Genomic DNA, 15,319 nt, shown 5'->3' with positions numbered 1-15,319 from the left:
GCTGCACAGTGGTGTTCTCCAGCATGCCACATCCCCATGGTCCCTTGCTGGCTCAGGAAACCCCTGCGCCTCCCTTTCTGAGGCAACACAATGCCAAGAGTCCAGGAACATCAGCCTTAGCTGTGAATTTCTGCAGTTTGAGTGAGTTCCCAACAATATCACTGACAAGAGCTCTTGAGTGCTTGAGAAAGTTGGATCACGAAAGATGCAGAAAAGCCTCTATTTTCTGCCTTCGGTGATTCCTGAATCCTCCTTTGAATCTTTGGAAAATAGTTTTGCAGATGACCTGAGGAACATGATGCGGATACTTTTCTAAACAATCTCTGGGCAACTTTATGCCGATAAAAGAAGGAAACCACCAGCTCTTACAAAGGAACATTGCTGACATCACCAGCAGCCGCGAGAGCTTACGTGCTGTATTTGAACTAGCTGGTTCTACAGAACAGACAAGAACAGAAAATGACACAGCACTCATGCCCTCAGAAATCTGACCAGAGGCCGGGCGCAGTGGCTCATGCCTGTAATCCCAGCACTCTGGGAGGCCAAGGCAGGTGAATCATTTGAGGTCAGGAGCTTGAGACCAGCCTGGCCAACATGGTGAAACCTCATCTCTACTAAAAATACAAAAAATATATATATAGTTGGGCGTGGTGGCATGTGTCTGTAGTCCCAGCTACTTGGGAGGCTGATGCAGGAGAATTGTTTGAACCGGAGAGGCAGAGGTTGCAGTAAGCAGAGATCGCACCACTGTACTCCAGCCTGGGTGACAGAACAAGACTCTGTCTCAAAAAAGAAGAAAGAAAGAAAAGAAAAGAAAAGAAAGAAATTTGCCCAGAGTATAGAATAACTGGAATAGAGAATTTTAGGTAAGACTTAGTCCTTATGAAGGATCAAGGAGGTGATTGGACCCATCAAGTTCTACACAACGAACAGCTCTGCCTCCTCCCGCCGCCAAGTGGCCCCCAGCACTGAGATACCCAAAAAGCACCCCCTTCCTCATCCTGCTCAGCATCCTTCCTACAGCACCAATAGGCGCCTCAACCTACAATACAACATTTACAGCTGACACGGGCTTTTCAAGAAACGATACAATTTGGAGTAATCGTTTCAGGAAGATCAAAGTTGCCCACGTTAGCAGAAGAGCATTTCAATCAGAACCACAAGTTTGGAATCACGTTGGCGACTAGCATTCTTGCTGTGCGTCAGCGGATGCTGAAAAACAGAGGGAGGTTTGTCAGCGGTAGCCAGGTAGAGTGGGGACATGCAAGGGCTTTAGGGAGAGACTTCCTTGGAGTCCTGGCGTCACTAAGGATATGGCAAACTACGTCGTCTTAGACCAGTGCCTTGAACCCTTGAACTTCTGTCTCTGCATCCAATGATGAGGTTAATAATGATAATCCACTTCTCAGAGTTGTGAAGATTAAACAAAGCAAACAAAGTGTGTGGGGAAAGCCTTGTTAAAACGTCCTCAGGATGTCCCCATGGTGAATGGCTTCGTCTTAACACCTAGTGCAGCAGTAGAACTGAGTGGATCACAGCTGCCGAAACGCACAGGGAAAAGTCCCTGCTGAGGCTCCTGGGTGACCCAAAGGGAAAAGAGCACAGAAGGGAAGCCGGGGACACACCTTCTGAATGAAGCAGAATAAAAGTTGTTGACAGCGGCATCGCAGAGCCAGCACTCCACTCCCCCTGGAAAGAGTCAAGGCTGAAGTGTCACTGGTAGAGGGTTGTGACTGGTACTTGTCCAGTTTCTTGGTGTTTTGAACAAAGAACTGGACAAGGCCAGGTGCGGTGGCTCACTCCTGTAATCCCAGCACTTTGGGAGGCCGAGGTGGGTGGATCACCTGAGATCAGGAGTTCCAGACCAGCCTGGCCAATATGGTAAAACCCTGTCTCTACTAAAAACACTAAAATTAGCTGGGCATGGTGGCAGGCGCCTGTAGTCCCAGCTACTCGGGAGGCTGAGACAGGAGAATCGCCTGAACCCAGGAGGCAGAGGTTGCAGTGAGCTGTGATCACACCACTGCACTCCAGCCGGAACAACAGAGTGAGACTCTGTCTTTAAAAAAAAAAAAAAAAAAAAGTAGACAAAATGCCCAGCAAAGCAAAGAAAGAATGAAGCAACAAAAGAACAAAAGCAGGGATTTGTTGAAAACGACAATACACTCCACAGTGCAGTGGCTCCAGAGCCCAGATACAGAATCTTCCTGGGGTCCAAATACCCTCTAGAGATTTCCCATTGGCCCCTTCCTGCTCACCTCATGTAAATGAGGTGGTAACCAGCCATCAGTCTGACAGGCTGTGGACAGCAACCATTCAGAGGCTAGAGAGAAGTTACAAAGTTGCAAACAAAGACTGGACCAGCAATCCGCCTGATTTGTTGCGGACAGCCAGTTTCCCATCTGCCGCACAGAAAAGGTCAAAGGGAGTAGCCTCTGGTGCTTTTGTTACTTAGCGCGCAAAGTTAGGCTTTTCCTTTCAGTTTAGTTCTAGGAAGTCGCTGTGAAACAGCCTCAGGTCCCCTGCCTCCAGACCCTATTCTCCCGTCAGAAGGACTGTTCCCCCACCATCTTGATAGGTTTTCACCCTCTGCAGATTCCTGCAGAAGCGGCCCTGGATGGAAGTAAACACTGGCAGCACCCAGTTCTCAAGCTCCATGAAGACCACCCCTGGGCCCCTTCTGCTCCGACAAGCTCTGACCAGTAAAATGGCACCTTCCAGCACCCCAGGCTCGGATGGGATGCTGGCGTCCAGGGAGAGGTGAGCACACCTCTACTTTACTTTAGGAGAAAGAACAAGAATAATCTACTAAGCAAAACCGCTGCACCTGACGTCAGGCCTCACATGGCCCTTGCCTGTTCTGTGATCCCACACGCCTCTCAAAAACACCTGCTGTGTGCCCAGGGCTACCCAGGTGCTGGATACCATAATGAAACCCAAAACACGGCCCCTGCATCCCGGGCAGATGGACAAGAACGGCAGCATGGTAACAGGAGGGGCGTGTTCACGGCCTCGGAAATACTGCAGCTACTTCCACAGCAGAACCGTGAGCTTACTGCCCACTGACATGTCAACCCCATGAGGGAGGGATTCTTTCACTGATGGGTCTCAGAGCGTAGACGAGTGTCTGGCGCACAGTAGGATCTTTGCAAATATGTGTTGAGCGGATACATGTATTGTCTTTTGCAAATTATCAAGCTACCTGGGAAATATTTTGGACCAGGAGTTCATGATCATAACAAAGAAATTTCTAAAACACTTCTGTGCTTAAATGGGGGGAAACAAGTAAAAATTATCAACATATATCCTATTGAACGTGGGGTCTTTATTACATACATTTTAGGTTAGAATGTCCAGAGTCTCTTGCACCCTAATTGTACCACCATCACCGTGATAACTTTCTATTGCCTTTTTGCATTTATCCTGATTGAAAGAACCCATACCTGGTATCACACCGAACCACTGAGGTATCTTCACTCTATGTATTAACTCAAAGGAAACCTCCCCCTGCTCCCTGCCCATCGTCATTTAATAAATCAACAGGTCTGTTTCAGTGGCCTGATGTGTAATGGCATTTATGAGCACTGGTGAAGTTATGAACACTTAACTGAAGCAATTAAGCCGTGCCTTGCTCTTATGATTGTAAGAGATTGACTGGTGGTAATTTATTTTTTCCAATGCAGCTGACAAAAAGAGGTAATATTCATACTTACAGGTCATGCGGAATATGGGTATCAAAAAACCGCTTCCTGTCATTGTTCATCACTGCGTTCTATTTTTCCTCTGAAAGGGATGGTGAAATATTCTCTTCACACAGATTTGGGTATATTCAGTGAGGCTTTCCTCGGGACCAGGTGCTGCCACGGAATCTCAGAATTCTTCTAGAAACCAGAGCTGGGGCTTTAGGGCCAGTCTCAGCTGAGCCTCTCACTTACAGAGGAGAACACCAAGACCCACATAAAGGAAGTGGCTGCCCCTGTTCACCCAGAGCCAGCGAAACAACCCAATTAGACAGTCACTTCCCTCCAGCCTTCCCAGGGATTCCCCTGGGTGGGTGAGGATGGGTGCAACCCTACGCTTCCCAGGTGAAAGGAGGCAAATAGAGCACAGCCATAGTACGCCTTCTGGAGTTGGGGTTACCAGATCAAAAGCCATAAGCATTTTTAAAATAAGTAATTTCAATACATTAAATATTATACGTTGTTTTAAATTAAAAAGTTAACGTTTTAAAATAAATATACAGACCGTCCCCCAAAGGGATGAACTGATTTATACTCCCCTCTACTAATATACCCTTATTAAAATAACGTGTTAGCATTAAAAAATCTCTACTGGTTTAATGGGCACAAATGATCTCGTTATTACTTTGACTGGTGTTTGTTTACTAGTGGAGTTGAGCATTTTCTTATGTTCCAATAGCTTATTGCATTTTTCATTTTGTAAATTGCTAATTTACATACCAAGTATAGTTTTAATACACATCATGAATGGGCCGTGTGGCCTTGGAAAAGTTGCTCAAGATCTGTGAGTCTCAGCTTCGGGACCTGTCTCTCAGGGTGACTGTGAGACCTGAACACAGCATGACAGAGACCAGAGTGGGTGCTGAACTCCTGAGCCCCACTCTCTCCCCCAGCATTTCTGTCCATTCGGCTCCGCTGACACCATTGAGAAGAGGAAAGAGAGGACCGAGCCCCTCTGATGGCCCCTCCCCATGGCAGGGGCAGCCGCCAGGGCACTGGGGCTCCGGGCAGAGGACACATGCCTGCTGGGTGTCCCTTCATCCCGAGTCTCTAGAAGTGAGTCCCTTTTTTTACCCTCTTGTCCCTCAATGATGCATGAACAACACAGCATCTTTCTTTCTATGCTATTCGGGGGTAAACCCAAAGTCTGGATCAGGGATATGGCCCCCTCCCTATTTCCACAGCCTTCTCTCTTATGTCTCAGAGGGGCTTGAAAGATGGCACAAGGAAGAGGAGCAGAATGGGGCACATGCACTGTGAGCAATTGGTTGAATCAGTTTCTTGCCTGGGTGACACTGGTCTTTCCTTGGTGAGTGTGAGTTGCGTGTGTGCACGTGAGTGTGCCTGTGTGCATATGTGAGTGTGTGAGGATGCATGTGTGGCCATGTGTGCATGTGTGAGCTTGTGAGTGTATGTGTGTGAGTGTGAGAATGTGCATGCATAAGCATGTGTGCGTGAGACAGTGTTTAATCTAAATACTTGTAAATGCTGCCCTGAGTGGTTTTCTTACAGACGCAAACAAATGCCATTTCCTCAGGAGCCAAGCATGAGGTTCTCTTTTCAAACTTTCTGTGCTCCAAAGAGCTGTGTTTAGATGCATGATGCTGCTTCAAAGTTCTCAGGCAAGATCGTAAGATCCTGCAACCCCACAAGCTCACTTACAAAGCATCACTGTAATGCATCCCAGCAAGAAGCTCTGTTTCATGGTAGCTTGTAGCACAAGATTGCCTTGTAAATAGGAAACGATGATGGATGGAAGGCAGCAGAGGCTTGTGGAATTTCAACCCTGATGGTAAGGCTGCAGCTAAGAATAACCCGCTGTGCTTCAGACCAGGGCGGCTGAGCAGAAAACCCTCTTTTCTCATTGCCCCACCTGCCTCTTCTGGACACAGTCAGCCAAGGAGTGAACAGAGTTGTGGATCCCTTGTCTGCAGAGCCTCAGAGCACTCTTGAGCCTGCCTTTTCATCTTTCCCAGGCCTCCCGGATGAAACTGAGCAGCCCTTGATGCCTGCAGACAGTCTCCGCTGAGCTTTCCGAGTTCATCTTTAGGTCCCGTCCCAAGAGATTTGTCAATCTCTGTCAAATAAGACACGTTGCTCACACTGAGACCTTGTTCTTCTCCAGGCACAAATAAACTGCTATTTTCCATGATGCTTGGGCTTCACTCTTGTTAACTTATTAAAGGCCCTACAGGCCCGGAGGGACAGGTGCTATTGTCATCTGCATTTAGTGGATGGAGTGTGTGGATGTCACATGACAGAGCCAAGACCCATTGCCATCTTCAGGCCACATCACCCTGCTCACCACATGGCTCATGGCAGGTGGCAGGTGGCAGGTGAGGGTGACAGTGGAGGCACACTTTCCCTAGGATGCTGTTAACAGAGCTCGGGGAATGTGGAAAGGCATCACTTTGGAAGTGTTCCCCACACATTAAAGTTACCTATTCCTGAAGATTCTTACAGATGTTCAACCACTTTGGAGGGATGTATGCATTGCCTCTTATTAGGTAGGTTTTTAAATTTTCCTAAATCCCCTTCCTCTCAAGTCTTCTCGTTAGAGAACTCCAGGATTTGAGCAGACATATCCACATGCTCGTTTTCAAGGTCCTTCATGATATCAGAGACCTGTAGTCATATTCACTGACTGTCACCAGCCACACCCGTCTCACCTGCAGCCTCTCCAGAAGCAAGAACGGCAAAGCTTCACCTGCCCGTGCGTTGAAGCTGCGCTTCACCCTTCTTGATTTACATTCTAGTGTTTCATTCACAAAGTCTTCTCCTACCAGGGATCTTCTTTTAAATGTATACTTTCTTTTTAAAGTCTTAAAGTTTTGCTTCACATAATGAGAAATGCCCCTGAAAGTTTTTCTAGTCAACGTGAGGTCGGTATGTAATTTTGTTGTTTTTCTTTTGGAAAGCAAATTGTCCCAGCTTTATTGTTTGGCTACTCCATCTTTTTTCCCACTTCCCCCTTAGTTTTTAATGGTCACTCTTTCATATAATCACTTATCTATTTAATCTTTTGGATGCCTCTAGTATGCCAGTCGCTGTTCTAAATGCTGCTGCTATGATGCAAAGCCAGAAAACAGCCTTGCCCTCTTGGAGCGCAGATTTTAATGGCCCTGGAGGATTTTCCAGGCAGAGAAAACACCAAGTACAGGGACAAGAAGCAGAAGTTCTGTGTGTTTGAGGCACACTTGAAAAGGCAGTGTGCTGGGAAAATAAATAAGGTAGGATAAGGGTAGAAGACAAGATCAGAAAGATAGCAGCTAGAGCCCAAGCTAAAAAGTTCGGGATGCATTTAAGTGTGATGAAAATCCACCAAGAGTGAAATCAGGGAGGCCAATAGAAAACTGTTTACACAGTTTAGACAGCAGATGATGGTAGCGGCTTCGATGCATGTGCAAAGTATGTTGTGCCCTAGGAAGAGTGATTGGATTTTAGATATAACTTGAAGGTCAAGCTGATGAATTTGTGTATAGTCAGAGGGAAAGACAGAAGGTTTTTTTTTGCGGGGGGAGCAATCATGTAAGATAGTGGTGCTGTTTTGTTGAAATAGAAATCTTGCAGAAGTAGGTTCAAGGGCAGCAGTAGAAAGTGAAGACAAGAGTTCCATTTCTAAAATGTAAGCTTTACACGCTTGTTAGACATGGAGATGTCTTGCAGGCAGTTACGAATGCATTCCAGCAGCTCGGGAGTTAGGGTTGTAGATATAAATGTGGTTGTCTACACTGAATTTATAAATTAATTCAAAACAAATTGACATGACATTGTGCTTGTTTTTCCATGAATAAGGTTTACTTTTACTTTCTCTTTTTCTTATCTTATTGCATTGGCTAGAAATGTCAGTGTCTTTTTGGGGGCTTTACTGAGGGTATTTGGTGGAGATATGCTCATTAAGTTTAATGTTTGTTACAAATTTCAGGTTAGGAAAATTCCTTCTATTCTTGGTTTGCTAAGAACTTTTTATAATGTGTTAACATTGAATTGTAATAAATGCTTTTCTGCATTTAATGGCATGGTCATCTTTTCCCCTTTACTCTATAATCTTTTCATAGGAATAGATTTTCTGATCCTGAACTGTGCTTGTCTCCCAAAAATAACCTCTACTTAGGCATTACAATATTATTATTTTATAAATTGCTAAGTTTATTTTATTAACATTTTATACTTAATTTTTGCATCTATGTTTATAAGTGAGATTGAAATTTTAACATATAGATTTATTTTGAGTTGAAGATTCTCTCTCTCTCCCCCCCTTCTTTTTCTCTCTCTCCAGCACCCCTCTTTGTGTGACAATAATACAGCTGCTTCTGCCCAGCTCCCCACTCTCATATTCTGTAGCCAAGTTTTCTAATGGTGTTGGGGGGCTTCTTTTTTATCACTACTACTGCAGAGGAGATATCAGTTATAGCCAATAAAGAGCTTGGCTCAGTTAACAAGTTTGAGGCTGTGTATTCGCCATTTCACTTCCTTAGTCACACACACTTTCATAAAAGACATACCTGGGTCAACAGCACTTCTTGTTTCCAACCTCCCTTATTGAGCTGACTGGCCTCATGCCCTTCCCTGATTCCACGCAGCAGGCTTGGCTGGTGCTTCCAGCCCCAGCTCAGTCCAGCAGGAGGGACACCCTCCTTCACTGCCTGCGGGAGGTGGGTTCCTAGCCTTCACTGGCTTCTGCACCTGGACTCAGCAGGCCAGCTCACCACAAGAGTGTCAGTTCCATTGCTGATCCATAAAGATGTCTGCCTTGCTTTTCAGCCAGACTATTTCTTTTTAACTTCCTCTTCTTTGTGTTTTATATATCATTGCTCTGTGTAATGCAGAAAGGATGTATCAAAGTGTAAACTCATAGCACTCTCTTTGCCTAAATGGCACAACACACTCTTTAGAGGGAAAACTATGTAAAGCTTTGTTCAAGACAAAGCTTGCCTGAATTCGTTAGTCAATGCATTCATTGCCTGCTGTATCCACAGTATAACTGTAGGATGAACAGGAAATATTTCATCTTTAACTTGCCTAATATCTTCCCAAGAGAAATTTCCTAGTGTTTTACATTTCTATATTGGGTGGAAACTTTTCTGTGAAGTTCTGTCTCATTGGCAAGTCATGATTACTGAAATTTGTAGACAGCCCATAATTTCAGATAAACATGGAAAATCCCAGAAAGTTAAGTGACTTACCCATGGTATATCAATGAGTTAATGGCAAAGATCAACCTAGATGAAGGCTCCCTGGCTGTGCTTAAAGCTTCCATGAACCCTGGTTTGTAGACCTTAGCTTGGAGAAGAAAAGGCTGGGAGGACCACTGAAACTGGGAAGTGAAGGACCTGTTGCAGAAACCCACCTAGTTGTCACACCTCCATCATATCAGCCCTCATCACACCCCTGTCCTCCAGATTTGTCCTTGACCCCACTTGGCCCTGGAGCTCTGGTCCCTGTTAAGCTCTCCCACCTGGACTGACCCCAGTCTTGACCACATGCACCTCTGGACCCATGTTTCATTGAACTCTCAACCTTGGCTCCTAGGGGACAGTCCTACTTTTTCATCACACAGTTTATATCACAAAATCTTTGTTGCAACCTTAGAAACAAAGGGAGGGGAATTTTCTTCCTTCTGCCTAGAAGGGAGATTTTCTCTTATGCTCCAGTTTGGTTTCAATAAATATTTATCCAAATTTGATAACCATTTATCTAGAAAGCTAGAAATAATCACAACAGATTTCCACCCAGCCCCTCACCCCTGACTTCTTTTCCCTGGGGTTATCCTGCCTTCCAGCTGCTGACTTTTCACTTATTGCTCTTGACTTATCCTCTGATAACTCTATGATAAGCTGTTCAAAGTCAGCACCCCACTGTCTCTGATCTTAAACCATCCCTGCCCCTATATCTTCTGAAACCCCATTCTAAATAAAATTCTAAAAACAAATGGAAATCCAGCAGTGCAGTGTGACTATGCAAAGTCACCCTCTAACACTTTCCTGACAGCTCTAACCTCAGGCCTCATGGTTATTTTTTCCTCCAGAAGACGGTGAGACTCACTGCACGTGGACCTGTGTTCAGATCTTTTTCCGTTCCCCCCGGGAAGGATGAGAGGAAGGAAAACGAACATTCCTGTGCATCTACCATATGCCCAGCACTGCTCTCCAAGCATAACGACTACGGTCTGTTTGTTGGCCTCATTGCATAGATCAGGCACATCAATCTTTGAGGAGCTGCCATTCAGCTACTGAGTGACAGACCCACGATCTGAACCCAGGTCTGTTGGATGCAAAGGCTAGGCTGTCTCAGAACAGAACAGGATGGTCTTCACTCTGTGTGAGAATATGTGTCTTGCTTAGAGACAGTAACAACGTGCAGAGAAACTGCAAAGTAATGCTCTGCAGCAGCTCGACTGGGAAGTGCAAATGGGAGGGCTGTGGAGGAGTCCACTCGGCTCTCCCACTTCCCATCTGTGAACTCACAGCCACCTCCTGTCTTCTCCAGTCTGCAGTCTCCTGGTATCAGTTTCTGTTGCTCCCAAAGAAAAGGACAGGACCAGAGGGCAGAAATCACAGCATACCAGGCTGTGCTTCTCAGAGTGGAAGCTGCTGGCAGCCTAGTGGGCAAACTTTGGATGAGGTGATGCCCAAGTGGAGACAGGATGACCACTGGGCAGAGGGAGGACCAGCCCAGGCCTCCCAAAGCCTGGGCTCCACACTAGAGGCAGTCTACAGGGCCTGGGGTCACCATGGAGCCCTGCACAGACCTTGGATGGCTACCTCAGTCCACCTTCAGTCAGTTCATCCTAGCTCCAATGCGATGTGCAAGTCTTGTTTTCTCTGCATGCCATGATGTGAAAGAAACAAAGAAGAAGCAGGCCAGACACCGTTTAGACTGTCCCCAAGCTGAGTGTTGATGGTTCTCCCACACTCACGGGTTGGGGCTCTTGTGAGACCCAGTGAGATGACTCACTAACAGTTCCCCTGAAAAGCCTGGGAGAGGCAAATCCATCTCAGCTCCCATTCCATCTCCAAGCTATGCCAAGTGCTATCTGGAGCTCTGCAGAACCTGCAGGTCAGCCAATCTCCACTCCCCTATGCTGATCCCACACATGCCCACACTAACTGCTGCCTGTGGCCTCAGGCCACCTCCCTTGCTGCCTAGGGTCCTCTCTTGTAACTACCCAAGAAGCACCCGGTATCTGTGGGTTTCAGTCGACTTTTCTTGCCGTGGCCCTGCTCCACCACGGCCCCTCTCTCTGCAGCCCCTGGCCTGCTGTAATCACTGGAGCAGAGAGATGAAGCATCATCTGGCTCTGCCCCTCCCCGACAACACTGGCACTTTGCTGTGGGCATTTCAGGCACCTCAGCCAGAGAGGGAGACTTTGCCAAGTCTGCCGGTGCCACTGCAGGCCCTGCAGAGCCCTGTCTACCAATCATTCTTCCTGGACGTGGGAATCCCTCACCTTAAGCCCAGCAGGTCTTTCCTTCTGTGTCTGAACCTCTATTTGCTTCAGGCTGACTTTGTGCCCGGCAGCCTCTCATCCATTATCTGCTCTAGTCCTCCAGTCCTCACGCCACAGCTCTAGAGGAAAATATTATGCCCGTTTTACTGATGAGGAAAGGGAGGACCACAGCATTCCACGGCTGGGGGCAGGCAGCCATCTCAGTCCTAGGGCAGGAGTGCTAGGGCCACCTCCCAGTTCCACAGCCTCTGGATGGAGAGCTTGAGCACTCCTTCCTCACCTGTAACAGGATGATCATAACAGTGCCCTCCTTCCTGGGTAGCAGTGAGGATGAAATGAGTCAATACACGCTAAGTGTTTAGAAAGCACTGCACACGTGGTACTCAAGTGATGATGACAATGAGGGCAATGATGAGGAGCACTCCATAAGAGAGGAAGAGGAGGAGGAGTACCAGGCTGCTGCTGATGACAACAGCAGTGATGATGACGAGGAGCACTATGCAAGTCATCATGATGAGGAGAAAGAGGAAGAGGTGTAGGAGCACTACACAACTGATGAGGAGGAGGAGGACGACACAGTGATCATGAGGAGGAGGACTACACAGTGATGATGGTGAAGAGGAGGCAAAACGATGGTGATAGTGATGGATGATGGTGGTGATGATGGTAATGATAACAATGGCAATTAGCACTACACCAGTAGTCACAGCAATGATCATCACCATCATTTGCCTGGATCAAATAAAGAGGAAGTGGCAGTACCAAGAGTTTAGCTCAACCCTTCTGGATTCTCATCCAAGGCATCACAGGAAAAGCTGCTGGGCATTTTAGTAAAAGGAAACCATCTGGTATTGGCTTGTTGCCTTTTATAATTGTCTGAAAATATTAAGGGTGGTAATTCATAGGCCTTGAACAGATTCTGACATGGGCCACTCATTTGAGTTCAGCTCCTGAAGCCAAATACACTGGATGTGGTGGCCTCATTTCCAATAAACTCTTCCAAAAGGGAAAGCCCAAAATCATCGAGCCCGAATGATCTTGAAATCCACATGAAGAAAAGCCCCCTGAATGGAGATCTTGCCCTCCTTTTTCTCCCCTCCCCTGACAAGTCACTTTGCCATGTTGTTGAAAAGTTCAAAGTGACATTTTCCTGGCATTTTCCAGGACAGGTCGTAGCCCCTGGCACCTAAGATGCCTAAGGGAGGCCAAAGCCTTTTCCACACCACCCACAAGAGGTGGCGCTAAAGTGCAAACCCCAGAGACCCTTGTGCACACATGTGCACATTTGTGCACATGTGCACACATACACACATGCACACACATACACACATACACATACATGCACAAACATACACAAATGCACACAACACACATGCACACACATACACACACAGAAACATGCACACACTTACACATGCACACATGCACACACACGCATACATGTGCACATTCACACACGCACATATGCACACACACATGCACACACATACACATACAAACATGCACACACATACACACATGGACACATGCACACACATGCACACATACACGTGTTCACACATACACACATGCACACGCATACATACATGCATGCACACACATACACACGTGCACACATGCATACACACATGCACACACATACACATGCAAACATGCACACACATGCGCACATGCACGCATGCACACACATGCACACACATACACGCACACACACACACATACACACATGCACACACATACGCATATGCATGCCCACACAAACACATTCTTCCTAAAGATTCAATGACTGGCCGGACACGATGGCTCACGACTGTAATCCCAGCACTCAGGGAGGCCAAGGCAGGTGGATTACCTGAGGTCAGGAGTTTGAGACCATCCTGGCTAACATGGTGAAACCCCATCTCTACTAAAAATATAAAAAATTAGCTGGGCGAGGTGACAGACGCCTGTAATCCCAGCTACTCGGGAGACTGAGGCAGGAGAATTGCTTGAACCTGGGGTCAGAGGTTGCAGTGAGCCTAGATCGTGCCATTGCACTCCAGCCTGGGTGACAGAGCAAGAGTCTGTCTCAAAAAATAAAAAAGACTCATTGACTCATCGACTGAATCCTCAGGCTTCCTGGGAATAGGGTTTAGGGTGGGAAGCGTGCACTGAAGATGGAGAGGTCCCCTCAGGCAGGAGGCATGGAAAGGGGGTGCAGGGACACAACCCCAAAACTGAATGCTTCGCAGGCTGACTACCGCTTGCTGTGCTAGTGATGCATGCAGCATGACACTCACATTTGCTAAGCCTCTGAGGCAGATGGACCACGCCGCCGTTTCCTTCTAAGAGGATATCTTCATTGTGGCAGGACAGGGGACACTGCTTCAGCACAGGAGCACCTGGGGGCGAAACCCTCAGTCCTGCTTTCTCACCTTGATCCTCTGATCTTCTTTGGCTGCCAGAGCACAGAGCATCAGGTGATTTTCCAGCTCCACTGCTCCCTTTATGTGTTCCGGGGCTGCAGTCACAGCCATCACATTCTGATTCAGCCCCTCAGACCCCAAAGGCAAAATCGAGAGCTGGCAGGGGACTCCTGGCTGCCCTCCAAGGCTGATAGACGGGTCAGACTTCTGAGAAACGTCTCAGGCTGCCATGTGTCCGGCCAGATTCTCCCTGGGATCTGCAACTCGCTTGGGTCAGAAAATGGGGAAGGAAAAGCAGCCAAGGTCCAGCCAATGTGCGAGAGAAGTGGAGGCAGAGTCTCAGTGTAGGCTGACCTGCACTCAGCGGCAGGTGTGCCTGTGGTTTGTTTGACGACTTCATTTTTCATTGCCCTGATTTACTCATCTGCAAAATGGGGTTATTAATAGCATCATCATCACAGGTTTTTATAATGATTAAATGAAATAATACACGTAAATAAAATGTGTTTTGTGGTGTTTGCATGTAGGAGGAACTCCACAAGGGTCAGCTGTTGTTATCATGGACTTTAATAATATTAAATAATTAATTTTAATCATTTTAACAAACCCTGCCCTTCTGACCATCTAATCTTTTCTGTATAAGTACCGCATGCTAGCCGATTGTGCCACGGGAGCTCCAGACCATCTAACCTTTTCTGTTCTGGGAATGGATGAATTGTAGAGATGGAAGAATTCCAGAGATGACCACAGAAGTTTTAACAGGGGTACAGCAAAGAAACAGCATGGCGTGAGCCGGAAGGATGCTGGGCTCAGGGGTGCATGTGAGACACGGATGGGGAGGACCAGGGGAGGGAGACGGTCGGTGAAAGTGCCAATGTTTGCTGGAGCCACCTGGCCTGGAGGGCAGATCTTCATGGCTGGTGAGCAGGACCACAGGATCCTCAACTGTACAGAGAGGGGCAGAGTGGTTCCCGCTTCACAGAGCCCCTATGAGGACGGAAGGAGCTCTCGTGGGCATGGCATGTTGAGAAGAGTGAGGGACACGTGGCAGCTGTCCATCCAAGGCTGGCTCTCATTCCAGCGGGGCTGACATGCCTGATGGACAGTTCTAGTCAGTTACTCAAAAGCACTCTGCATTTTTCTTTCAAATAAATCTTTCCTGTGACTACGGTAACCAGATAAAATTCAAGATGCCAGGTAATTTCAGAGAAACAACAAATGTTTTTTAGTGTAAGTAGTCCCATGCAATGTTTAAGAGGTGCTTATACCAAAAAAAAAGTTGTATATCTGAAATTTGAATTTAACTGGGCATCTTGTATTTTTCATTTTTTGTTTTTGCCAAATATGGCAATCTTATGTATGATAGGAATTGGTGTGTGCTGTCAACAGTAGAAATGTGCCACAAGAAATGGAACCTGATGGAAACCAACAGCCAGCAGCAAGGACCTGTAATGGAAATGGGTACTGCAACTTGTTCTGGTTCTCAGAAACTTCAGCTGTGTGAGGCAGATGTGCCATCCTCCTTCTTGAACGTGATTGCATGAAACACACAAGCCGGCACTGTGACTGGGGGACACTTCTGCTTTCAGAGACAGAACCTAAGGAAAGGATTGTGAGTATGTACAAAGAGTTTGCCAAAATGTTAGTCCTAGTAATATTTTTATAACAATGAAGAAGCATAAACAATTTAATTATCCAATAATAGGAGACAGGTTCAATTCACT

The sequence above is a fragment of the Theropithecus gelada genome, chromosome 3 (genome assembly GCF_003255815.1).
Source record: "Theropithecus gelada isolate Dixy chromosome 3, Tgel_1.0, whole genome shotgun sequence".
Lineage (NCBI taxonomy): Eukaryota > Metazoa > Chordata > Mammalia > Primates > Cercopithecidae > Theropithecus > Theropithecus gelada.
The sequence above is the reverse complement of the archived record's forward strand: the minus strand, read 5'-3'. Positions refer to the sequence as shown.